The following is a 27277-nucleotide window of genomic DNA, read 5'->3' as shown; positions in this document are numbered from 1 at the left end:
TGGGGTTGTAATACATAGGTGGAAACACAAATTCAAGGTCCGAGGATGGAGCTCTGCACTAATAAGTAAGAGGTATTTGGTCCTATGGGATTAGGGGCAAGAGAGAGAGAATATGAGATAAGATACAAGGGGACGGGACAGAAGTGTGCTTCCACCTATGTTAGCTTGGCCCAAAAATGACATTGCTCCTGCACATGATACCCAACCCAACTGAGCTTGAAAACCTCAGCGTAAGAGGACATTCACGACTTGCAGGTACAGTTGCTATACTACACAGAGATACTAGTTGTAGAAGAAACTACAACTTTTCCTACTACTCATCTGCAATATAATATTATGTAGCGCTCAATCAAGTATCAAAAAGCCTACTACAGGGTTGATATGGGTTAATAGCATCAGGGTGCAGTTTCACAACCAGCATAAGTCAGTGTTAGTGGCTACCACCAAAAAAGATGGTCCCATATCCTTGGCTATTCACAGCACACTGATCCAAGTAAGAACTAATACACCAAAGAATGATTATCAGTCAGTCAGATTTATGAGCTGATCCAGCTTACCCTACAAGCTGCCTGATTGCAGAAACTGAAGCAAGACAAAAATGCCATGACTGTGGCAGATGAGGGCAACACTGACCTTTCCAGGAGAAGCATGGTCTGAGATCGCCTTTCACAAAACAGTATCTTTATTAAACAGACTAAAGGGGAAGGCAGGAGATAGAGGAGTTACCCATAACAATACAATATAGAGGCTGGCTACAGTTAGAACATCTTAGTCCATTAGATCATATTCTTCCAAAGCTACTTGTTTTTTGAGAAAATTCTGTTTTTGGACATGCATTTAATCAACCTTCAGTCAATGTGAATACTGCATGTGTATGTTATCTGAGGGCAGGTAATAGTCTTAAATCTGAAGAATCACTATACTCTTGAGTTACTGGTTATTTCCTTCTAAACTTTTTAACTGCAAAATGCTAACAAACTTTGAATGCGTTTTAGGAGTGAAAACCCTGAACCAGAGTGAAACACATGCAATATTTTCAAAAGCTGTCTCTAGTGTGTCTCCCTGTTTCTATTACAGTGTCCATCTGCTACGAAAAAATGTTAAGCTTTATTTAAAATAGAAGCAAATACCACTTTCAGATACTACTACTTCTACTACTCTCCTATCTTTCTACACATAGAATAAAAATCAAGTATCACAGCTGGAAAAGAGCAATATACAGCCAAAAAATAACTAGATTGGGGCCGGGGATGGAAGCAGGGGGATGTATTGGTATCGAGTGCTACAGCTCTGGAAAAAGACTAAAGGAGAGGATTTCACAGCGACAAATCTGAAATAGCCAGCAGCTGGGCTTTAGGCATGTACCGCACAGCTCCATGCGATTACAAGGGGCATCCCTCATGTTGCACCCAAATTTGACTCTGTCCCACACTACCCTGCTGCTCCTAGCCTTCAAGGTAAATTGACATCAAACACCTACTCAGGAAGCCAAGGTTAAAGGGAAAGGTAATTATGTTAAAGAGATTAATTCCACTTCTTGTCATGCTTCCTGTGCTACATTTTGTTTTACAGTTTCTCATTTTGATTTTGTGTTCTAGATTTGGGTTATGGCAAGCCTACAGCAACTTCAGTTGCTATGCATAATGTAAAATAAATTAATTAACAGCCTCAGGTCTGAGAATCCTATGTTCCACATATATAGACAATGCACACACCAATACTATATGTATGAGGTTTGGCATAAAAATTCATGCAGAAAATCTGTCTCAGACACTACCACGGTAATTTTAAGTATGAAGTGTGCCAAATGCAACAGAGTGACTGTGACAGGGCTTACATACAAAAGCAAACGTGGAGTACCTGAGATTGCCAAGCCATTCAACCAGGCTTTGACACTTTTTGCAGTCAAAGGCTCACAAGTGTTTACCAATTAGTAAAATCTCCCCATCCCAGAGGAGCAGTAATACCACACATCTGAGTCTTTTAACTAGCAGCCACATGGTTTATAGGGCAGCAGCTCTGCCAGGTGAGGTGAAATGATCTCCTGTAGCACTGACCTAGCACAGAAACACATTTCGTCTCAGTTGGAAATTGTTCTTACACAACCAGTGTTCTCAATACTCCAAACAATAGCTTAGGTACATTAAATCATAGATTTTAATATTTTAACTATGGATATGGCCTCTCATTCCTCACACACACAGTATGTTGATTTAATTATATACCTGTAATTCAGTTTACATTTTACAGGAGGCAAAAGGTAGAGAGATTCCAGTAAATGACACTTGAGATAAGAGTATGAGCAACCGAAGAGTACAATGTTCATTCTTTGCATATAGACCAGCCTATAAAAGGGCTTAAAAATCCACTCGACCAGGACAGGTAGGAAGCTTTGGCAAAAGCTAAAATAAAGTTAATTTTCCAGATGTTAAGGTTATAAAGATAACTTGCAAAGTACCAATCAGTGAAGACCTGTCTTCCTAAATCCACGGATGGACAGTTTCAGGATCCTGCTTGCTCACAGTTTTTTCCAAGCTGCAGCAGTTGAGGCTGAACAAAGCCTTGTCCTTTCTCACCGACTTGGGCACAGCGATGAAGCAGCAGGCAGGAGGGAAACCGAAGCAAACGAGGTCAGTTCCCTGTTACCCTGCCTGGGAAAGCGCTGCACAGAAACACAGACACTATTCACTAAGGAAAAGGTGAAATAAAACAAAACATCCAGCAAACTGAAGGAAGTTTAGAACTGCATCTTCCTCCAGCTGCCTACATGTAAATAGCAGCCAGGAGGCTTTAGGGCGAGATAAGAAAATTCTGAATGTGGGTTTCTGCAGAGGCAACTGGCAAGCTTGTTTTTCTGGCTACTGTTTGGATGAGAAAGGAAGAGGAAAAGATGATGGTAGCAAAAGAAAAGCACAGCAGGGAAAGATTGCAGGGAAGAGCAAACAGACATAGGGGAGAGGTAAGCAGTGGAAGGAAAGGGGGAGACAGATATGAGTCCCAGATAATGTGGGGAAAATAATGAAAATAAAATTTGCATACTCTAATTTCCACTAGAGACAACTGAAGTGAAAGAGGAATAAAAAAAAACAAACCAGGGAATTAAAAATAATAACCACCTGAAGAGCAGTCAAATTATCCAACAAATTTTCCCAGTGTTAATATAATGATTCATTTGATCAATATTTTTCTGCAAAATTCTTAAGTTCCCCAAGCGATAGAGCACTATTTGTCAAAGATATTATTTGACAGATACCAAGAAAGGTAGAATAATACATTAGACAAATTTATTTTACTTCTGATCAAACTAGCTCTAGCATTAATTGGGATGCTATTTAAACATATTAAACAAGGAGTTAATGGCAATCTGTTACAAGGGTTTAATACAGAATTCTGTAATGCAGAATTATTTCATTTCTGTCAACCACAGCAGGCATGTCAGTAAGATGTTCTTCAGCCTCCCTGGTTGCTGGATACAGTTTCATCATCTGCTGATGTTCCTCGTACTGCAATTTTTTGTCCACAAATGTGTGTGTGTAACATTAATTCCTAGATTCAAAGATGCTGGAGACATGGGGCATGAAGGACTGCCCATATCCAAGGCTTCCTGTGCTACGTTACAAACTCCTCGGGATCCATGATGCTTTATTGCAGAAGACACTGTGAAAGAGTCGAACAAATTCACACATAGGGAAGTACTGACCGAGTCCAATGGAAGAAAACAAAACTGACATTTTGGTATTCCTTCATTTTGCTGGATTTTCAAATCCAGCTTATTAAGACTCAGGTGAGAGATTTCAGAAAGACCACAGATTCAGAAAGCTGGGATTTGAATAAATATTTGATGCAGAACAGATTTTGGTGTTTACATTTTGCTTTTAGCATTTATATTTTATATAATGTAAAGGATAAACTGACATCTACAGTGTTTCAGGCTGTTGCAGAATTAAGACAATCTTGCATTCATGCAGAGAGAGAACATGAGAACCAGACTACTTAATCAAAACTTAGGACTAAAGGTGACTCTTCAGGGTTTCCATAGTGTTCGTGGCATTTTGACTCTCTAGAATTAATCTAGGCAGTGGTACACTAGTCATTCGTGTCAGCAGGAGTCAACCTACAGAAGAGCAGAAAAAACATTACAAGAGAACCACATGTACCAGGCAGGACCACTGGATTAGAGTAGCCACCACCTTAGTGCCAGTTTCTGAAATCATGAGATATTTCTGGGTATGATAAAAAAAAAAAAAGTCACCTTTGGTGATTAACAGTACTAACCACAGTATATTCAGGCAGATCTGGGAACCCGTAAAAAGCCTAAGTGACAGTGTATAGAGGAGCACAGAACTGCTATTTTGCAGCTCTGAATCTAAAATGAGAGGGGCATTAAAATTTTTTCCACGAATAATTTAACCAAAGACCAGATGGAAGGAAGCTGAGAAGCTACCAGAAGTGTGCAGTCTATACTACTACTGCTACTTAAAAAAAAAAAAAAAAAAAAAAAAAAAGTCAGTCCAATTCTCATCACGGAAAAAGAAAAACAGAAAAGGTCGACCTCAGTAGGGAGGAAAACAAGGAGGTATTTCAGAGACCAAATTGACTCTAAACATATCCATGTTGAAACCTGGAAGATCTTTTTTTCAGAAGTTGAAACCTGTCATGAATACCCAGAAAAACTTTTGAGGACCTCTGAAATTAGCATAACAAACCTCACAGAGCAGGAGAGAAAGACTGGGGATTTCATCTCGTGCAAACTCAGAAATAGGTAGGAGCGTATTCTTCTCCATACAGAAGGCAGTATCTAAATCAAAACAACAGCAGGATAACAGAAGAGAGACACAGCCCAAGCCTTGATGCTGATGCTGCTTCAGCTCCCTTGAAATCCCCACGCCAAGACAGACGCTCACCCTGCCCCCATCCCTTATGAATGGAAACATGAAGCCGAGCATCTATTAGGAAGCTAATCCCAAACTATGGTATCCTTCGGTGTCCCAATGGACTTCTCTCCTTTTCTTCCTTGCCATACCACTTTCCCTCAATTCCATCTGACATGAATGATGCAGTTATTGCAGAAAGAAGCTGCTCCAGCTGTGCATTTTTGAAAATCTCATTTTTCCAGTTCTGCAGCCAACCAGTTTCAAACTAGAAAAATCTGCAAAGCTCAAAGTCCTGCATATTATTTCATATGACTAAAAATCACAAGTAATAAGGGGTCCACAACGTGTGCATCCGCCTAGGGAATCCCTACAGAGCTTTGGAGACAGAAATGTTATGACCTTTACAACTAATTAAAGAGCTGGGATGGTATAATCATATATGTGTAATATATTTATATTATTATTTATATTATTTTGTATACATCTGTACACACACACCCCTTCTGATGCACTAGTTACAGATTTCTCTTTTAACACCCCAGTGGCCGAACAGCTAACATATCAGCATTTGGACATGGCTTGCACAGGAAAAAGCAACCTCACAGTAGGAAAACTCCAGCAGGGAGACAACAAGCCAACAACGAACAGGACATGCAGCATCAATGAAAACTGAATTCTTAAGAGGGTAAGACAGATGCAAAAGCCATTGGAGGTAGTATGGAAAGATGTATTTGTTTCGTAAGTTCAGGAACAAATAGAAGGCTATTAATATCTTGGAGTGGAAATATTTCAGTCCAATGTTTTGAAAAGATGTACTGAAAGAAAGAATCCGCAATCACTCCTCAAGCATAACACAGCTGTTCCAAAGCACCCAAAACAGATTTCCACATATGACCTTAAACAAATCGGAATGCTACCTGCAAAAGCACCGTCAGCGTAATTCCCATGCCTGCACGCTCCTGCCATATCAGTTCTAGGAGCGCTACTTCCAACTACAGCAGAGCAAAAAGTGGCAACCTTCAACTTTGGTTCACGAGATTTGCAAAACTGCTGAGTTCTTTTTTCCCCACAAAAAAAACCCCAAACCAACAACATTTGTATTCTATAAATGATGATGCACAAAAAATTGAGTTTTCTTTTTGGAAGGAAACAGAACTTATAAACCATATGGCTGACTAATATTTAGTTGATGAAAATCAGAAAAAAAAAAAAGCAGGAATGCCAAGCATGTGAAAACAGCAAGTAACTGAAGTAGTTGTATAAGGGCTTTAGCAAAAAACTCACAAAAATATTTTCCCTCTCCCAACAAGTATATGTTTATGGAATGTTCTAATTGGAAAAACATCTGAATTTAAATTCTAAAACCATAAACTTCACTAAACATTACTTCCAGAAGTGAAATCCACACACCTACCAAACCATGCCAGGTATACGTGTCTCCCAAACCCTAGTACAGTGGTCATCAGTCAAAACAACCCCTCCAGTAAAAAGGACAGTCTTAAGCCTTTCAGCATAAACTGAAAATTCTCCTGATCCCTTGCAAATCTGTAGTTATCTTGCGTGAAAAGTAATAAATCACAACAAAAGAAATATTTTCTGTATAATTTTACAGTGCTATCATTTTGATTTTTCTGCTTTGTACTTCTATTGCAGGCACTCCAGCAGCCCCCCAACGTCACATTTCAATCCTGGGCCTGTTCAGTAAGATCCTCAATTCCACAAATCTGTTATTAAAAGATACCTTATTCAGAAGGCTGTTTGACACCATGCTAGTAATACGAGAGTAAGTAACCAGCGCAAATGGGGACTGCTATAATCACACTACAAACAGACTCTCCTGCTAACTTCAGCATTGCAGCCAGGAAACCTGGCAAGTCAGACTGCTGCAAAGAAATTCCACTTTTCATGTGATGTAGTACTAAGATGAAGTCTAAAAGAGGTATATACAAGAGAAACGACTTAGACTAGAGCACACATTGTATCCATTCACTCCTTACCTTTCCCCTTCAGTTGCAGGGTTGCATCACCCCTTGAAACACAGCCATAAGAAAGAGCAAGAGCCGCATATGAATTTTCCTTTCCCGGAGTGCTTTGGGGAAGCACGAGCACGCACTCAAGTGAGCATTCGTGCCCCAGCCAGCTTGAGGACAAGGCTCTGCAAAGTCCTTAAGACCTTCTCACGGCTGCTGATCTCATCCAAGGAGCTGAAAGAGCATCTCAGCAGGACACTGCCAGCCTCCTTTTCAGTTCCCTCTCTCTGACTGCCAGTCTCTGGCAAGTGAAATGTCAAGAACCAGGCAGGGGCGGTATTTGGAGAAGGAGGGATAAGAGATTCTCACCATCCATCAACCTCAAAACCTATTCAGCCGACAACTTGAATGGAACTGGCATTTCATTCTCCATGGTAACAAGAGATGGAAGGAGGATGGAAAAAGAGAGAGGGACAGGGCAGACCCAGGAAAAAATGATGCTGAGGAAGCAGGGAGAGCTGTAAACTTTGCAACTTCTCTTTGCTTTGCAAGTTGCATGTAGAAGAGGGAAAAGCCCCTTCCTTGCTTGCACAGCCCGTGAGACAAGCTGTCTCGCACTCACGAGGTGCCCTTTCTGCGAGCAGCGTGGTGACGTTGGGGGAGGAAAGCCCTTATTCTGCACGAGTCCTCCCAAGAGGAAAGACAAATGCCTCCCGAACACAGGGAATTAGGGAAAGCTGCAGATTATGGGTAATTGCCTCTCAGTAAACAGAACTGCATTAAAGGGAAAAGATACTGCCGTTCCCTGAACAGTACTTCATTTTTGCAGATTGAAGCCACTGATGCTGACTCAGTCTGTGTGCTAGCACCGACCACAAATGGCAGTGGAGAATAAGCATCAGCCCTCTTTGCCTGCCCTGCACTTCACATGGAGGTAAACATCTGAATATTACCTCTACTAAGCTGAATCACTTAGGAACACAGAGATATGGGCTACTTCTTCTTTTTCAAGGAACACTGAAACGAAGCACAGAAGCAGCTACAAACTTAAAATTCGGGCAGCACCTTTGCCAAGCTCAGGGGAGCCCCCGGTAGTTCAGTACTTATTAACATTTCAGGCCTGGCCATCTTCTAAACTTTTTTCTGCTATTTTACATTCATAACTTGAGCTGTCACAGCCAGGACGTGCACAACGGGGAAATTACATTTGGATTCATGCACATTTGTGTTCCAAGCCGGCCCCATGCAGCTCCTGAAAGAGTCTCCAGCTAAAGCACTTATGCAAGATAACCAAACAAAGGACTGAAAAGCTCTGCAAATCCTGGCTGCTGCCACTGCCATCTTATTTCTTTCTGAATCCTTTGCACAGATTCTTTCCTTAAGGACACATTTAAATCTCCCTCCCCCACCCAAATGCACCACCTCTCAATACCTAGTTTGTTCTCACTTTTTGTATTGTGTACGGGACAGACTGTTGTGTGGCACTTCTTTATGGCCCTGTCTATACAGAGAGCTTTTTGTTAAAGGTGACACACAGAGTTGTTTGGAGTTCTCCCAATAGTCCTCATGTGTCAGCATGTATGTTTAAAAGATGATTTCTTTTTTAACCACCAATTTTCTTTTTCTTTGTTGTTCCTATTTGAATTTTCAACATTTAGCTTTCAGATTCTTACGTAAGTTTTTATTTACTAGGCATGACATCACAACTCACGTATTATGTTCTGCAAAAGCATCTTCTACAATTTTGTACAGCTTTGAAATGGTTGGTGGATAAAGCCTGCAGCCAAGTGGACATGGACATTTATTAGTATGCCATATGGGCTGTGTGTCACAACTGGCAAATAAAAACTTATATAAGAATCTGAAAGCCGAATGTCCAAAATTCTCACACATTCAAGAAAATATGTTCAGTTTTCTCCTTTGTCTTCCAAGACTCAGGATCCCTGGAACAACCAAACGGCACCTGGGAGGAAAGGAGCCTCTTCTCCGAGGAGGCCACTTCCTTTCCCAGGCCACTTTCTACTGCTCTCCGACTCATCTGCCTGATGACAGTGCCCTTCTCTAGGTAGAGAAGGGGCACATTTACCTTCTGAAATGTACTCAAGGTGCATGGTCTACAAGCACTTTCCTTCTTTCCCGAGTAAATTAGCAAGGAAAAGAGGAATGAGATTGTCCCATGCTTGCTCTCCCAGTCATAGCCAGCCAGCTAAACTGGGAGTGACACAGATCAGTTGAAAGATGACAGTCTCCTGCAAATCTAAATAAGCAAATAAATGCTGTGAAATGTATCCACACAATCAGATGAATTCAAGTCATTTCACCTACTTTTGAAGGTACTTCAGAATTCCAAGGAGACGTTTTCATCTTTCTTTTAAAATATATTCTACCCAGGTGTATTAAGATGAGGCTATTTAAAATTTAAAAAAATTATATTTTTTTCATAGAAAAATCTCAGTACTTTGTTATTTTGCTTTGTTATGGCAATACAAAAAGGAAAGAAGCTATTTTTGCCACTTCTCATCACAAAAAAGGATCATCTTCTCTGAACTTGCAGTTCACTGAGTTTCACCTTGATCCTCTTGAAGGTTTGAAAGCATTATTGTTTATCTGTAGCTTAAGGAAGGGATTTTCTTTCTCTCTGAAGTTGATTCTAATGTACTTCAAAGACTTGCCACCTACTAATATCATCCACTTGTCTCTCTGTGATCCAAAAGCTACACCAATGGAAATGGAGAACCCTCCTAAATCCATTCCAGCAGCATACTTTAGGCAAGGGGATGATGATACTACCAATGTTACCGATATTCAGCAATATGCCAGAAAGCATTCCAAGAGCAAAGAGTCATATCAACCATATCGTCCTATTGTACAATTTCCTACAGCCGCCAGAAAGGGAATGTGGATGTCTCTCACCACCGAGATACATGTTTTGGAAAAGAATCTATGGTGAATAGGCTGAAGCCAGCATTACAAAGGCACCCTGCAGAGAGGTGCTGAAGTGAGGAGAGAAGCGTGCCCACACAGACTCAAGGTCTCATCCAGCTTCCCGAAACAGAACAAACAGTACAGTAGAGCCAACATTCAAAGGGCTGCCCACCATGGGTGCCTGTCATGCAATTATAAAAGCTGGAATACAGCAATAGCTTCAGGCTGGCTGAGAACGAAGCTGACTTTGGTTCTGATCGAGTTTGGTGGTCTCCACACAGTTCTCACATTACAAAAGCTACCATCCCAACCGGCTGCAGTTCTCAGAGCCATGAACCAGCGCTGAGCCGCCCTAGTGGGACAGCATTGACAACAGCATGTCACAACAAGCTATATCGCACCTGCTCTGCAAATAAACAGAATTTCGGTTGCCACAACTAAATTCACTTTAATGTTTTTTGAAGTAAATATCCACTCTGAAAACCTTTCCATGCCTACCAAGAAAATTAACCAAATGAAGTGACTACACTCTAGCAGTGCTATGATTTAGCAGCAGAATATTTTACAACTACTATTCCCTACACTACCACAGTGAAACTGGGAGATCAGCAATTCTGTTCTGCATTAAGAAAAAAACCCCAAACTTAGAAAATGTGCTAAGTTTTAAGTATCCATCCACCTTACCAACATAGAGGCCGACCCAGAATTTAGAGCATTCAAGAGAAGATGTCTCAAGAGATATTTAATACAACACGGAAATATCCCCATCCCAGACTGACTCACTTGACATGTGAAAACAGTGGAAATCAAATACTCTCCTGCTCATGAGCTTGAGGGCAAGAAAGAGCTCAGTCGATCAGATTTGCCATATCCAAAGGTACTCACAGAGGGTGATACTGTGCAATAAATTAACACAACAGGAAAAAAGCTAGCTAAGAGCCAGAGCGGTGGAGGGACTGGCAGAGCAGCCATGCCTAATACCCACAGGAGTCACTGTTTACTAAGATGCGTTTTTGGTCCTCAGCACCCTCTTATTTCATATAAGCCAGAACCCTGAAGTCCCAGAACAAATGACACTACAGAAGGAAAAAGGACATTTATCAAGTCGATAAGACTCGCAAGTTTGGGAATCGCCACCCAGGTCTGCAGCTACCCCAAAGAACAGCAGAGGCAAAAAAGAAAACCTCTGTAAGCTTCAACATGTCTAAAGCTAGAATTCCAATTCTGTTTTTTTTTAAAAAGGATTTTGTACTTCTGGGATTAAAGAACACACTAACTTATCATCACCATCTCCAAAATTAATATCTATTTTGATTCCAGGTTAGAAATCAATCAAAATCACAGAACTAATTTACTCAGTTGTTAGGATAACAGCTTTGTAGATTTTGTCAAAAAAAAATCACGCACTATGAGAAAACAGCATTTATTTTTGGGTTTGACATTCACAATTTCATCCCAACTAAGCAAAAGGTAATTCCTAAGAGACGTGGCAAAATAAATTACAGATTTACACTCATGAGCATCATGAAACATAACCCATATTTTAACTGATTGAAATGCAGAAGTGAGAAAGAATAAGCAAAGAAGATAGATACTCGATTACAAAGATTCAGAAGACAAAAATAAAAATGACTGCACATGATTCTTTCAAAGCATACATTAAAAGTGTTTCTAGAAATAAAAAAAAAGACTAAAAACATCATTAGAAGGCATGAAAAAAACTTCCAAGAAGTTTACATCTCAAAAAATTCAGAGGACAGGATTCTGGAAATCCAAAGCATCTTGATTTAATCTTGACAAACATGGCTCAAATATCTCTGAGCTATTTTCAACAGAAGGCATTTCAAGGTAGGAACAAATTGGCCAAAGAATACACACACTGACTTGACCTGATTACACAACACGTATGTCATCAATAAAAGAACACACTGTACCACTAAATTAGCAGTCATTTCCCACTTTATACACCCCACCCCAAAAGGGGAGGGATGGACTGCATGTGTGCAATTTTATCAAGGTATATTCCTCCAATGATAAGCCAATTTATATTAAATCCATAGTTTGCTACCCTAAAGTATGCCACAAAATTCATCAAAGCAGAGTTGATGAAAATCTCTGTGCAACATGCACAAAGCCACCTGAATCTGCTACCCAAGGACTTGCAATAGCACTAAATATTAATGACATATGAAGAGGTGAAAGCTGTCAACTAGATTTTTGTGAAGGAAGAGCTTTTATCAGAGTATTAAGGCTTATACATTTTGAACTCTGAAATTTCACTTCTGCAATAAAGGTTTTCTGTGTTTCACATACGAACATTTCCATACAAATAAATACACATTCCTCTAAACTGAAAAAGTTTACAAGGGCACGACTGGTTGTTTTCACTGAGTATAAACCAGACAGCTGCCTGTAAGTGGAACCAGGAGCAACAGATGCAAAAGAAATGTTTTTTTTCTGTGCAGATGTTTTCCCATGATTTAAGAAAAAGTTCTACTTCAAGAAATGAACAAAACCATATCCAAATCTACATGGTCAATAGCTTTAATGTTTAAATTTACGTAAGAATGATTGGTTTCTTTTTTCTCCAGTTACCTCTTGATTTTCCCCATTTCATATAAGATTAAAACACCTGCAAAGGTTCTGCAGGGCAAATTAAGCATACAGTGATACCTCTGCAAAATAAAAGCTATCCTTTAACAGGCAGCAGAGGGGTCAATGTGAATGAATATCAGCCAGCAGCTTCTATTAATAAACAACAGTGCAAAAAAGAAAAAAAAAAAAACACTATCACGTGATTCTAAGAGCGATCAGAAAAGTTAAGGCTGCACGATATAAGAAGTGAGCTTGTCTTGCAAGATAAAGAAATTAGATACAGGAGTCACATGAAGGAAGCATGTCTAAATGTCTTTTTATGTCTAAATTTCATAACAAAAGTGAAATATAAGTGATGCCCAACATAGCTCAGGACACAAGACATTACTTAAGGCACAGCACTACGCTATGCCCTAAAGGTCTGTATCGGTGTAAATGATGCAAAAGCAACAGTCATTTTGGGGTGGGGGGAAGTGGAGGAAACATATCTTAATCACTTTCTTATTTTCCCACTAAGTCAACACCTCAACAGCTTAACTATCCAAAAATGAACTTGTCTCTGACGAAACTGATTCTATTTAATTCTGTATCATTCTGCAAACAGGCAGATATGATTTTGAGCAAATGGCACAATATACTTCAACCTTACTGCTGCTACTAACTGCTCCCACAATTTCTGTACTGCTTTCCAGTCTTATACGCAATGATTCCAGCTGGTACAGAACACAGAGAAGCTTCCTCTCCAGCGGGCGAAGGGAAAAATGCAATTAAACTCTTTTCAGCACGCTAGCTGACCAACAAGTCGCCTGTACCACGATTCCTAAGACATCAAGATAGTAACACAAGGAAGAATCACAAATTATATGTTTTTTGCTCATCCCCACTCCCGAGATATCAAAGTAATGGAAGAAGCAGCTGAGGCACCGATGCAGATGCGACCTCGGAGGCCTCAGGCACCAGCAAATGGATAACTTCTGCAACTCTCAAGGCGACCTAAGTTCCCAGCTGGCCGCTCCTCTTCCCCAGTGTAATAAGATGTAACATGAATTCAGCTTACAGTATGATGCCATATTTTGGCTAGAAGGCATAAGAGATGTGATTTAACAACGTGTTAAATTGGAGCGTGGCACCTGTGCCTTGCTCTCAGCCTGCTTCATTTCCCCCGGGGCTGCGCGGCGCCTGCCGCCCCGGACTGGGCAGCGCAGCCTGCCTTGGCTCTTCCTGGGCAGAGCCACAGGGCACCGTCCCAAATCTGGCCGCAGCCCTTCAGCACTGCAATAGCAGGGTGGGGGAGCAAAACTGCGTTTCAAATGCTACCAAATGCTTCAGTGGAAATGCTTAAAAATCCCTCTCTGTTGCAGAGAGGATTCTGATCAAACACTCGCATTTGCACAAGGTATCTCACTGACGAACACAGGTAATACGACATGTAATAAAAGGGGATAAAGTCTTGCTTCCCAAAAAATAAAATCAGACTGCTGATTTTACCAGGAGAAAAAAGGAAGTCAAAGCTCTCACTAATAGCTTTTTTAAGTGTCTGATTTCTAATGCTAAAAGCTTCCTGCACTTAGGTTATGAACTTGGAAGGGGGAATTACAAAACAAAAGATATATTACGCATATTTTCTCGCAGGCATATTAACTTCTGCCTCCTCTATGAAGATAATTCATACACTGAAGTTTCGAGCATTTCAAAACTTCATGATCTTTTGGAGCAGCAGTAAAGGAGACATGTTGCTGAAAGCATCTCATATTTTCCAGGCTGACCTTGTGTTCATTGCTTCCCCACACAAACAAATGCCAAAATACCAGACCCTTTCTTCCGTGCTGCCTTTTCTCTCCCACCTCCCAAGTTTTTCCCCCCACTCCCAAATATTCTGTGACTGCTTGGAAAAATCTACTATATTCCCATCCCCTCAATCCATTCCTCTGTAAAATAGTTAATCTTGAAAATACAGTCCTGTCACCTTCCTTTTGCAGGTTTCTGCCATCGCTGTCACTATGGAAACAATCAGAGCATCAAATATGTCACTAAGCATGATTTATAAAATATGAAAGCACCAAAGGTAAAGACTCTGCACAAAAAACAATCAAGACAAAATTAGCCCGTTAGCATGGAAACACTGGGTTTAAAAGATTTTCAGTTTGCATGAATTCCAAGGGCAATGCCGCAGCCAGCTACGGCCAAGGAGAGAGCTGCCAGAGCAGCATCACGCATGAAGTCACACAGCCAAAAGCTGCAACGATCTGCCAGAGCAAAGCGTTTAAATCATCCCTTTTGCATTTCAAACACAGAAATACAGGCACTAAAGAAAAGTAAGCCAGTATATCCCAGATGTTCCCAAAAAATTAAACCAATACGAGTAATATTGTAAGATGCAGAGAAAATGGCATTTGTTTCTTTGACATTTAAAAACAGTTAAATTAAGGAAGGCCATTACAGGTTGCATTGCCTATATCTCAATAGCACATTCAGTCATCTTCCCCTCTTCCCTTTCTGTTCAGCATCTTCTTTCATTTCCACATCAGAAGCAAAGTCAGAGCCAATTATTCTTAAGCTTCCCAAGCAAACAACAACTTAAAAAAAATTCTTAGAGAAACATCAACTGTAGAGCTTGGTTGGACAGCTAGTGCGTTGTGGCTTCAGCAATGCAAAAACAGAGTGCTTATTATCGCTGCAGGACTCGGTTCATCCAAGCCCTTCATGTGCAGGAGGAGTACTCTTCCCCCACTCCCACAGCTCGCCACATACTTCACTCTGACATGCTGACTCAATTATAGCACACGGGAACCTCCAGGGAACAAACACAGATTTTTCAGACAACTCCCTCTTCGCCACACACATTCTTTGTGTGCTGTTTTAGAAACTCATTTCACTGAATGTTTTGCCTTTCATCACCCCATTATTCTCTCTTTCTCTTCCCTAGCTACAGTACTGTGATGTACCTCCTGCATGTAAACTGCTTTTCCTCACCTATACCGGCTTAGAAAGTAAGCCACTATTCTACCTCAAATTCAGTCACTGAGGTTAAGATAGAGAAAGCGAGAGGAAGGTGGAACACAAGTCGGCTTAAGAGAAAATGGCAAGGGAACAGCTCAAACCCAAGTGAGAGCCTCAGGGTACTAGGAAAGGGCAGGAACCGTGATGCAGCTGTGGGGGGGGCACTTCAAAATGAGGTATATTTGTTAAATACATCAGGGAGCCAAAAGAATAAACACGCACTTTCCTTAATAAAAACAAGGGCAAATGGTAAGCTCCAGGTGCAATTTCAGACGGGGAGACAGTCTGCCAAGCAGTGAGCGCTGGACAGGCGGGCCTGCACAACACTGCTTGCTGCCTTTCGCACTTGGCTGAAGTACTTCTGCATATCTGCTGCCCTCAACATCATGCATGCACAGAGCAAGTTCCTGCTTCCTTACACTCAGATCCTCCCAAGTGGCTCAGTAAAAGAAATAGTCCACAGGATTCTTGACTTAAAAATGATTTTTTGACTGGATATTTTACAGAGAGTTGAAAATTTGTCAGATCATTTTCTTTTTGCCACAGGACAGGCCACTTTGTCAGAAGCTCAGGTACTCTACGATGGAGATACTCTCCTTTGGTCACTTGAAACATATGCTTTTGATTCCCCATTTCTAAAATATGAGATTACATGCTTTGGCGGAGATTTCCCCTATCAGACTGCAGGAGTCAGACTGGATAGATTTAGAAAGGAACTGTAAGGAGAAAATGACTGAAGAATTTGTATTCTGCATTATCAACATGGTAAGGAGAACAAAAGAAATTATATATTGCAGGACTGAGAGGAAAAGTAGGACAGAAGATAAGACAAGCTGAATTAACAACAGCCTTCTGTGGGAGCTCTGCTTCCACCCCAAACTATCTTCCAGATACACAGGATAAATTTCAATACATTTTTTCCCCGGTAGTTAGTGATGGCATTAGTTCCCAATATCAGGAAATTTAATGGTAGCATGAAAGATACTGATTCAGAGTAGGAGTCCATTGCGCTCTGATATTGGACATTTTGAAACAAGCCGCTCCCACGTTTTTAAAGATTTGCAAGAAATCCCAAATTAAAATATTCATGGAATTAGAATTTGACTCACATTGTACTGCACAAGTTTGTAGCCTCTGTCTTTGTCTTTTTTCTTTCCATCAGTCATAAATACCCAGTCCCGCCGATTCCCATTTATATCTCAGCATTAACAACAGACACAGCATGACACTGAGCTCCACAGACAAATTTGGGCATAATAAAAAGCACCACCTGTTAGTGGCTTACATTTGTTTCTGCTCAGATCTGTTGAAAAACTCTTTGTTCTTGCATAGATAAAGAAATGTAAAAAAAGGAGTTTTTAATTTACTATCCTAAAGGGATTCACTATTTTCAGGATATGTTATTTCGTATTTGTCACATTTTCCAAAAAACAGTTCAAACTTTCAAACTTAAAATCACATTTCACTGTGCTGCTTCTCATTTCTGTAGGTACCTCTGTATCCATCTGTTTCTGTTGTATCCTTTTCACTTCCTTTAAAGGGACTACAGACCTGCACTTTGAAGGCCAGGTAACAATACTGCATCAACACAGTATTTTCAGTATTATCATCTAATTGTGCATTTCAAGGTAACGTAGTACAAGCCTGAGACCCGAGTTACAATAGGCTGATCTGATCAGTCTGATGCTAATTACAATGTGAGCTCCAGGAAAGACACCTCTCAGGACTCTCAACAGCTACCAAAGTCAGTGTCACAACACTGACTTGAGAAAAATCTAAGTAACAAACATTACAAACATCTGCATTTACAGTACGACTTCCACTGGATCAATTATGCCATTCAGAAAAACTTGGGAGATCATTAGCAAAACTCCTTCATATACAAGACATTCAGAAAATATAAAGAACAGCAAACTAAGGTTAGTTTATTTCTGAATAAAAAAATACACACCATGGTTTAAGGCATCTTAGTTTACTGCCTATTGACTACATACCTTTAAACATTTAATCTCAATTTTTTTCAATGTATTCATGCAAAGAAGTCTTCAGCTTTCAACATGGCAATCTTCTCTCAGCCCCCAGCAACCTCCCTCTCAAAAATAGTGCAAGGCAGAAGGACCATTTCAAGTGGAAGTATTTTCTTGTGATTGTGGATATATCAAAAAGCGAAAGTTGATTTACCAGATTCTGAAATGAGTAATTCATATCAATGAAGGAAAAGGCCCCTAAAAGGTCATTACATTACTACAAATGCCATTCCCTAGATAGCCCTGAGATTGGTTATTTTCAGCTTCACTACTTGGATATAACTTTCAATGACCCTCTTAACAGGAAGGATCTTAGAAAAAACAAAACACTAAACTAGTCAAATTTATGGAAGGAAGACCTGGGCAACTGGGGACAAGGTTAATGTTACCAACTTCCTATCTCAGCAGAAGTATTTAGGGCAGGGGAGATGAAGTCCCTGAAGCCTGGTGCATCAAGTACATAAATACTCAGAAATACGACTTTCTTTGGGTGATTAGATGTACCTCCACAGTTAATCATCTAACACAGTGTTTGCACATTTAACCAAAAATATTTGACATCACTTTTTTAGTTGCACAAGTTGACCAACAGACATTAAAGGCTGATGAAACCAAGCATATCTGGATCTTCACAAGACAAAAATTGGTATCAGAGAACCTAACAGTTTCATTAGCAATTATCAGCATGGCAATCCAGTACTAGTCTGGAAAGAGAGGAGTTTCATGATCTGTGATTCAGTTGAAGGAGAAAGAAGAGATTTTTTGGGTGTTGCAAATAAAAGGGCATATACAGGAATCAAAAATAGGACTAAGAGAAGCAAGGGTTCATTACTAGTCTTTCAGTGGTGTAGCCCTGTCTAACGGAAAAATATACCTACGGTCTGAAACAGATATGCAATTAATCTTTTCAGGTTGTTCTTGCTTAGTATATCCAGCAAATAAAATTGTGTCCATTACCTCTTCCCTCTTTGCTTATCTGATTTGTGAACTAAATGTCATTTTCTTATTCTGGGCTCTTGGATTTTGTACAAATGGATTAATGGCAATGGAAAAGCAGCAGTATAGGGTAGAAAACAACTTGCTATTTTATTTGCCTTTCATGTTTTCATATGGCATTCCAACCTGGAAGAAACCTTTCATACACACGCAAAGTTCACAGGTACAAACCACAGACAGAAAGGAGGGAACAAGCTACTGCACACACAGTATAATCCAGCCACGTGTGTGGGCTAGTCAGGTACTGACTCAGTACCTGCAACAGACTGAATTTGCTCCAGACATTCTGATACTCTAAAACAGAGCACCAATAAGGCAAATAATCTTCAAAGGCTTTATTTCTTTTGGCAAATGACAGTGATTCTCAGTTGCACAACAGTCTTCTTGAAAGAAAATAAATGATATCCAAAGCATCCTGCTGATTCTGTGCTGCTCAAGAGCCAACACTTACACTCCATCAGAGCCCAGCAGGCTCTCTGGAAGAGCCGCATGCTACCAGAACAGCAGCAATCAAAATGTAACTTTGGACCCAAGTCCTCAACCCTCACAGTATATCCTAGGTACTTCAAACACCCCTTCACTTTAATATAAGAGGTAAATATAGTCTGCCTTAGAAAAAGTGAACAAGCAGTCAAGAAGATAGGGGAAGATTTAATTTACTGTTCAGTAAATGCATGAATTCTATATATAAATTGCATTGATGACACTTGTGACCCTTTTCTTTGGCATAAACAAACTAGTTACTCTGCTGACAACTTAGAACCTCTAAATCCAAATGAAGTTTGCCATGCATGTATAGAAAGGACAAGACAACAATCATGACATACATTTATCACATTTTAATGCACTTCTGGAAACTGTTCAGAGATGTTCAGCTATAAGTACAATGCAAGAATTCATACAGAACAAAAAAGAAACGCTGGAAAGCCCAGTTCTTCACAACTGTTGGCAAGAGGCTATTCCCATACAGATGAAGAAGGACTGCATTGCTCAGCAATTTTTCAGACACAACGCACATTCAAATCTACTACTTTGTGGAATTTCTCCTGCCTTTCCTACTTCACGGGAAATTCCACCTCTGCCAGACAATTCAAGGGAAACTGAACAGCAAATTCCACTAACTCAAACTCTGAGACAGCAGCTTGGCTACTGTGAGTCACTGACAGCTGGGAACAATCCTACCAGCTTTGGAGAGGCACCAAATTCAATGCAACATCCACCCCCTTCTACTCTACTCCACAAAAGCCAGCAAATCTGAAAGGAATCACAAGGATGCTACTGCTTACTGGAGAGGGAGATGTGAGTCTGCTTGAAAAAATCCCTGACCAGGAAAAGCCTGCTTCAGGAAGCTGCTGACACTTCAGCTCCATGTGCCTAAAGCTCCTCAGCAGAAAAGCACTTTATGTTCAAACCCATCATTTCAGAAATAGAGGTCTGAACCTTTGCACTGCGTCCGAGTTTCTGGTTTGACTGAGAATCTGAAAAGGGGGCGTAGAAGGCTTTCCTGCAGTGAACCGTTATGTACTTACAGCCACCTCCAAACCACCAGTTGAGTGGGCATGGGAAATGAAGAGCAGCATGTAGTGCGTTAATGCAGGGACTCCAAAGATCCCTCTGCAGATTGCACATACATCAAAGAACGTGACCAAGCCTCCCTCAGTCGGGAACTGGAGCACAAAGAAACAAGCACCACACAATGTCAGGATGAGGCATCAGCTCCTTTCCCTCCCCAAATTTACAATGTTGAATCCAACATTATTCCAAAAGAAGAACCATTCTGTATCTCTGGCCTCATCAGGCTGAAGGAAAGCCTGCTGCAGTTGGTTCCTGAAAGAGCCTCAGACTCTCTGTTCGTTCCTCCTAGGCCTTCCCTAACTCAAGTGTCACTAGCTCTAATTTCTTATTTTATTTCTGTCTATCATCATACTCAAAAGCATGCCTGTGAGCTGGAATGCGCCTCACTATAAAACTGCTTGATCAACAGATCTGACTTGTGCATGTTTTCTTAAGCCTTATCTCTAAGGCTTATCTAAGGCTGAGTATCTAGTCATACTCATATATATATATATATACACGCACACACACACATCTACACATATATAAAAATATACACAAATACACACACAAAGGTTTAAATAGAAAGGTTTTTTTTGTTTTTGTTTTTTTTTAAAGAATCCATACCTTCTAGAGGACAACCACAAAAATACAGATATCCTCAGTAACTCCCCTGACACTTTTCAATATATGAGCTTTGCTTGCTTTTAGGGTCTTGTCTGCAATAGCAAGTTTTAGTGGGGAAAAAAAAAAACAAAAAAAATCCACGCAATGCTGCCACCAATTCAGTTGTACCACTGAGTCTCACATGATTTAGCTGCTCAGGGCAAAAAGACCAAAGATGCTCAGCCTCAAGAGTACCATGGGAATAGCTGAAGTAGACTTTATTGGAAATTATTATTCTCTACAATCCCCCAGGTATAGAGAATTATTCTTCATGATTATTTAATAAAATTAAAGCCTCATAACTATGACTTCTTTCAGGCCATATCCTCACACCTGTCTGCCACCTCTGGCTATTAAGCTAACTTCTTGCTTGCTTGCAAATCTTTCTGTACATTATATTCCTCATGATTGCTCCTTGCACTTCCTCTGGCAGAAGAAACATGCCAAGCACAACTGGAAACTAATTCAATTCATTTTGCTGTGACAAGTATCAGTCAAGGGCACAGTTCTGACACACAGAACTAGTTTATGAGTTGCATCTGCATCCAGTATGCTACTTATTTTAGTGTCCTTATGTCTCCTAGTCAGGAAGGCTTTTTGGATAGATGTTGTAGAGCAAAAGAAACACAAAACAGTAAAAGATCTTGCTCTACTAGGCATATTTATCTATACAGAAAAACAGTAAGGGAATCTTTCTATACCTTGCTCTTGCCTTTCATGATTTCAAAGGTGTACCATGAAGTTTTGCAAGACACTTTTGAAATGACGAAAGTTAAAAAAAAAAAAAAAAGTATAACACCTGCTGTACACTAAATTCTATGAAGTATTCCTATAAACTCTAAAACAGGGTTGTGATACAATACTTGCACGTTAATATGGGCTTTTGATATCAACTCACAAATCTTCTGAGACAGGATGAAGAGGCTCCAGATCAGATCACGGGCAAAGAGCCAATGAAAGCACTTTGATTTTGAAAACAAGTGGATTCAAAAAACCAAGCCAAACTGCAGTAAGAATTTTTAATTACAGAAAGGGTACCTTCTGACCTCGTTCCTTTTAATGAATGCCCATAACCCTCCCAAGAAGTGTTTCACAGCTTCTTACAAGACAAGACAATATTTAAATTGTGATTTTAGGTAATATAAACATATGTTATTAAATGTATTATAGAAGAATCACAATTCTCTGAAACAGTATAATATGGTGATATTTCTATTAAAATCTTTACTACAGGAAAAATTAAGCAAACAGTAACAGTGGCTGATAAAATTTAAATCCAGCTATTTCAGTACATTAAAGAACTAGATGTTCAAGTTTCGTCAAGTGTGAGTGAGAGTCCAGCTTTCTAACAGAATATACAATATTTGCTTCTAATCTTGAAGATTCTAAGATATTTTTCTTTATAAAGTCAAGATATTTACTTTAAACACTTTATTGGGTATAAAAAAGCCTATTAGACTACAACTTGGAAGTTTCTAGAACATTTTATCAGTGACTCTCTCCAGTTCCTAAAATATTAAGCTAATGACTCTAATGCAGCGTTTTTATAGGCTCAGGTAGAGAGCACAAGTATTTTTAAACACAGGATATGTATAAAGCAGACTCTCTGCAGAAGACCAATATACACACAACATCTGACAGCGTAAAGATTTTACAGATGCTCCTGAACAAGCCTTATGCGTGACATCCCCATTTGTGATGCTTAAGGCAGTCATATGAAACACAAACCAATAACAACTTAATGGTATCACATATTTACTTTCATCTACCCTTCCTTAAAGTACTGATACTCCCTTACAGACACAGGTTTTTTTGCACGCAGACGAAACATAAACCCTATTTCACAACCATAAAGCACTGTGATGTTTTTAAATGTTCTCTTCTGTGCTAATGCTTTTTTGTTTTAAACTGTTCAATGCAAATCAAAAATACCTGCAAGATGACCCCCCCCGCGCACACACACACTGCACCTTTGTGTGTCTTGCACACGGGATTTCCCCGACTGAAGGGAAAGCTTTCTACAGACTCCTGCTCAAGCACCAACAGCGCCTTCTCGCAGCAGAGCAACGGGATTAAATTCACCCCCCTCCCCATCTCATAAGTAGCCTTCTCCATTTGACAAAAACGTGTTTTCTTTTTCTTTCAACTAATGCTCAGGTACCTCTGTTACTTTCAGAAGATACCTGATGTGTTACACATCAGATTTTATAAAGAAACCCACACAACTATGCGCAGTCAAGCAGTCCTCTCAGCCATGCCCTCCCATGGCGGTCTCTGGGCAAGTACCATATCTTTATTACTGTTTATTTTCAGGGTCTCAGAGATTTCCGCTGCTCTAAATTCAGATCTCTACTCTTGTGCTCAAGAGGTGAAACATACTTAACCTTTCAGCTTCCCTGGTCTGCTGTGCTGCAGAGCGCTATGCCATCTACACTAAACCAGAAATCTAACTGTGCTTTGATGGCTGACTCTCACAATTTTATGAGCTGATAAATTACAATCTCCCCATTTCAAACCTGGATACAGTTTACTGTGACAGGTATGGTAAGTCTAAATTTATCAGTTCCTGGGAATGTAAATCTACATCAAAGAGGATGGAAGTTAAGCACTTACCTTTTCAGCAGCACCTTTGTTCAGCAGCCAGCAGGCAGAGCAAAAGTCAACAACGCCTGGCTCACAGGCGCTCCCTCCACCTGGGGGAGGGAGAATAAAATGGGTCTCGATTAGAGAGACACAGGAAAAAAAGATCAACGAGTACTTTATTTTATATGAGTACCAAGACCATTGCACCCAGACTCAGCAAACAATCACTTTTATTCTAAACACAAACTATTCAACAAGATAGTGCACACACTATTGTGCCTTGTTAAGAGCCCAGCAACTAATATCTGTTAGTCACTGAAACAGATCCCAAATTATATATAAAATCAAAAGCAGGAAGGGAAAGAATAAGCCAAGAAGTTCTGGGCTTGCTAAAGAGTTGACAGTCCCCCAATAAGAGAGTTACAACTTCCACGGCTCTTAATGTATGCATCACAGTGCTGAAAACCCTGCTTTAAATTTCGCATGAAGACCTTTCTCCATAATGAAAATGATAAAACACACCCTCAGCTGAAGTCCTCTACACTGGAGCTCAGACAGCAGCTTAAATCCTTGTATGGTTTGTATATAGAGAAAACACATAGAAATGCTAGGTATCATCATAAACTAGCTTTCTCTTAGTGTTGCTTGGAAACTGAGGTTCAAGTTTTTATGCTTTGCAAAGGAAAACCCCCAAACTTGTACACTTCCCAAATTCTTTACATAATCTCCTCAAATCAATCCCAGGGCTGCCTTTAAGCCAACAACAGTCAGCCAGCAAGTGCCAAGCATGGCCACATGCTTCCCTTCACAAGCCGGTGACTCTGGCAGTGGCTCCACGCGGGTGCTTCCTCGCCGCCTCCTCCTCCTTGCCCTCTGCCCTCACCACACCAGAGCCTAATAGGCACCAGTCTGTCCTGAAAAGAAGCAACCGGCACTAGCAGCGGATCCGAACACGTCACTGTTTCCCCTACCACACAAGCCACACATTCTCCTTTCTCTCAGATGCAGATAAACTGACCTTCTGGCTGCTATTTAAGATACACTTAGGTCGATTAAGGAACAATTCCCTGCCGCCTCCCTCTGTTTTAAGAGGGTTTTGCTCCTGCTCTTACCGTCCCACCACTTGCAGGTTTCCATAGTTGACAGAGTCTAACACAAATAGTTAACTCAGTCTGGGAGCTCGCTCACCAGCACTTGTCTAAGTCCAACAGAAAGAAAACAGTGCAACAGCTGTGACTGGAGCCTCTCAGTATCAGCCCTCTCCCGTGTATTTGCAGCTACAGCTTTTAGGCAGTAGGTAGCAAGACAGTGCTCCAGAAAGTCACTCCCAAAGTTTCTCCACCTTTCTCCTCCCCTTTTATACATTTATACTGTTTATTTTAATGCTCCTCTTTTAAATATATTTTTCTAAAGAAAGACAATGTCTAGGATTAGCATCTAAACACCTTCCTCTTCCTCTCTATTTCTGTTATGCCACTGGACTTAACCATCTTGACCGGTACGCAACAATGTAGATTCACAGCAGCAGGAAGCATGAGGGAAGCAAAAATAAAGAGTTAAGAGAGGCTGCCAACTTGCCTTAATACCTCAAAAGCAAACATAAATTAGAAGGGTGAAAGAGACTTATTAAATTATCCAATCTATTTTCATCTGAAAGCTGACTCTTTGATGTTAGACTATTTCCTGAATCTTTCTACCAGTTATAACATTTTTTCTTCCAACTCTTCTGTTGGGGAGGCTATCCCATACTTTAATGTACTTCATAATCTCATTCCCTGGCTTCCAGGTATGTCCCTTCTTACCTCGCTAAATTAATTAGTTTCTATCTTTCAAGTATGTGCCTCTCAAATATTTGTAGACTGTTATCACTTCTCTCAACTACACTTCTAGTTATCACTTAGCCAAGGTAGGCATATTTGCCGGTCAGTCCTTTTGGTCTGTACTCATTCGTTGTTCTTCTCTCAGCTCACTTCAGTTGGTTTACATCCGTCTAGAAACAAGATGTTTGGGCCTGCACACTCAGCAAGTTAACTCTCTCAGTTGTTTAAGAAGGAACTTCTCTATAATGTGGATAGCCCAAAGTCATATTAATTTGTTTCTTGCTGCCATGATGCATCTGCAAACTCATTAATCTGCTGCACAGCCACCCCCAAGGCTCCTTGTCAGTACCAGTGCTTTTCCAGCTTCACTCTCGCCCTGACACACACACAAATTTCATGTTAACCTCTCTTTTGACTGCACTAGTCTGCACCCTCTCCAATGCCTCCCTGCAAAACAGCCTTACCTAATTTCGACACTCTCCCTGTTTCTAATATCTCTAGTTCTTCTGTGTTACTGTCCCCTCTTCATCTACATTTGACTCACCTCCAACATTCAGCATCTCTTATTAGTTTAATTAAGGAAAAAAACAGTTGTAATAAAGATGATAAAAACATAACATTTCTCAGTAAGATACAATGACACAAGGTCCCCACGTGGCTGGATATGATGTTCAGCACTACTGTGAATGTGTTTACATCTCTAACTTTCTGTTGCAAATTTCCTACTCTCAGCCTAATTACCTAATGTAAAAGGACAAAATCACAACAGACAATCTGACATATCTTAAGCCACGTATGATACACTGTTAAGCCGCCAACAGCAGCATCAAAAGAAGGCATTTATCTCCCTTCCTTCTCCTCCCTTCCACACCCTACCCAGCTGCACAGTCGCTTTGTCAGGCTGCTTCTGCTCTATTGGCATATACTGTGAGGAGCCAGCTATTTTTCCTCTTTTTATTCAGTTCAAAGATGCACAAATACTTATAATGGTACCATTACTGATGTTATGCAGGGACAAGAGAAAAGTGAGAATGTGTGAGAATTTATGCCACTGAAAAATACCCAGTGGATACCGGTCTTGTGTTTGCAGTTGCAGGCACCGCCTCAACATAGGAAAGCAAACCTGAATTCCTGTGAACTGGGAAGTCTGTAAAAACCCAAAGTCTTCTCAAGAACAGAAGGAAGGAGAATCATTTTGAGCATGCGCAGATTGAAGATTTCTGCATAGTTGAGGGGACAAGATGAATTGAACACAAGGTAGATCTGTTAAGGAGCCGAATTCTTTCAGGGATTAAAAATAACTATGGGCTAAAGGAATACAAGAACACATTGTTTATTTGAACTTTGCCAAAAGATTTTGCGAAGCCCTTCACAAAGGGCTGCTCAAGTCACTGTGCACGCAGGAAGAACAAAGTACTGTCACAAGCGGGAAACTGGCAAAAAGAAAGAAAGCAGGAATCCCTGATCAGTTTTGAGCGTGGAAGAAGGGTATTTGTGGAGTTCTCAAAGATTAGCATCTATTTTCTTTCAGGTTGTTGTTAAATATTTGCAAGAGAAAGCAAACTGAAATAAAATGTCAACTACATACAACTTTTAGTGAGGTTGATAAATAGACAGGAGATTGTGGATTAGTTTAGGAGACTGTAACAGAGACAGCCCTTGGCCAGTTTGGGGCCAGAGCAACACGAAAAATGACAAGGAAATAAGAAACAGAAAGAGGTCTTTAATTATGAGCTATAAATTCCCTGTGGCAACTCTATAAGAATATATGTTGTGTGTCAGTGCAAATAGTCACTGGATTAGTAGTATTAAACAGTGGTTAAAAATAAGACAGTTAGGACAAAATAATACTGACATTATATACATTAACATTATACTTTCACCCTGAATGTCTTTCAGTCCACCTTGACCGAAACAGTATAAAGCAGAAAGAAAAATGCTCAAGGAAATGCAATGAAAATTATCGGGGCAAAATATATGCATAAATCTGAAGAGAAGCTATACAGAAATAAGTTCAGTACCCTTACAATCACAGGGAACAGGCCTGGAAGGAACTTTTTTCAGATAGCATCAGTGACACCTAAAGCATTCCTGACATGCTTGCCTGTTATCTTTGCTAAAATCTTCTATGACAGAGCCTCCACAAGCTCCCTAGGCAATCCAGCCTACCACCTAACTACTTGTGCTGTTCAAAAGTTTTCCCTAATGCCTACTCTAAATCACCATTTCTGCAATTTAAGCCCTTTACTTCTAGTCTTATCCTGCGT

General features: G+C 40.2%; 1 protein-coding gene across 6 annotated transcripts in view; it reads right to left on the bottom strand.

Moving 5' to 3' along the window:
• The window catches only part of NDST2 (N-deacetylase and N-sulfotransferase 2), a 141788-nt gene that overhangs the window by 90484 nt on the left and 24027 nt on the right, over positions 1-27277 (bottom strand). For all 6 annotated transcript variants that reach the window (XR_010884719.1, XR_010884721.1, XR_010884722.1 and 3 more), the window contains exon 2: positions 23221-23300. The gene's annotated coding sequence lies outside the window, so the exon portion shown is untranslated. The remainder of the gene's footprint in view (positions 1-23220; positions 23301-27277) is intronic.

Source organism: Apteryx mantelli, chromosome 7 (assembly GCF_036417845.1).
Source record: "Apteryx mantelli isolate bAptMan1 chromosome 7, bAptMan1.hap1, whole genome shotgun sequence".
In the NCBI taxonomy this organism is placed as follows: domain Eukaryota; kingdom Metazoa; phylum Chordata; class Aves; order Apterygiformes; family Apterygidae; genus Apteryx; species Apteryx mantelli.
The sequence above is the reverse complement of the archived record's forward strand: the minus strand, read 5'-3'. Positions and strand labels throughout refer to the sequence as shown.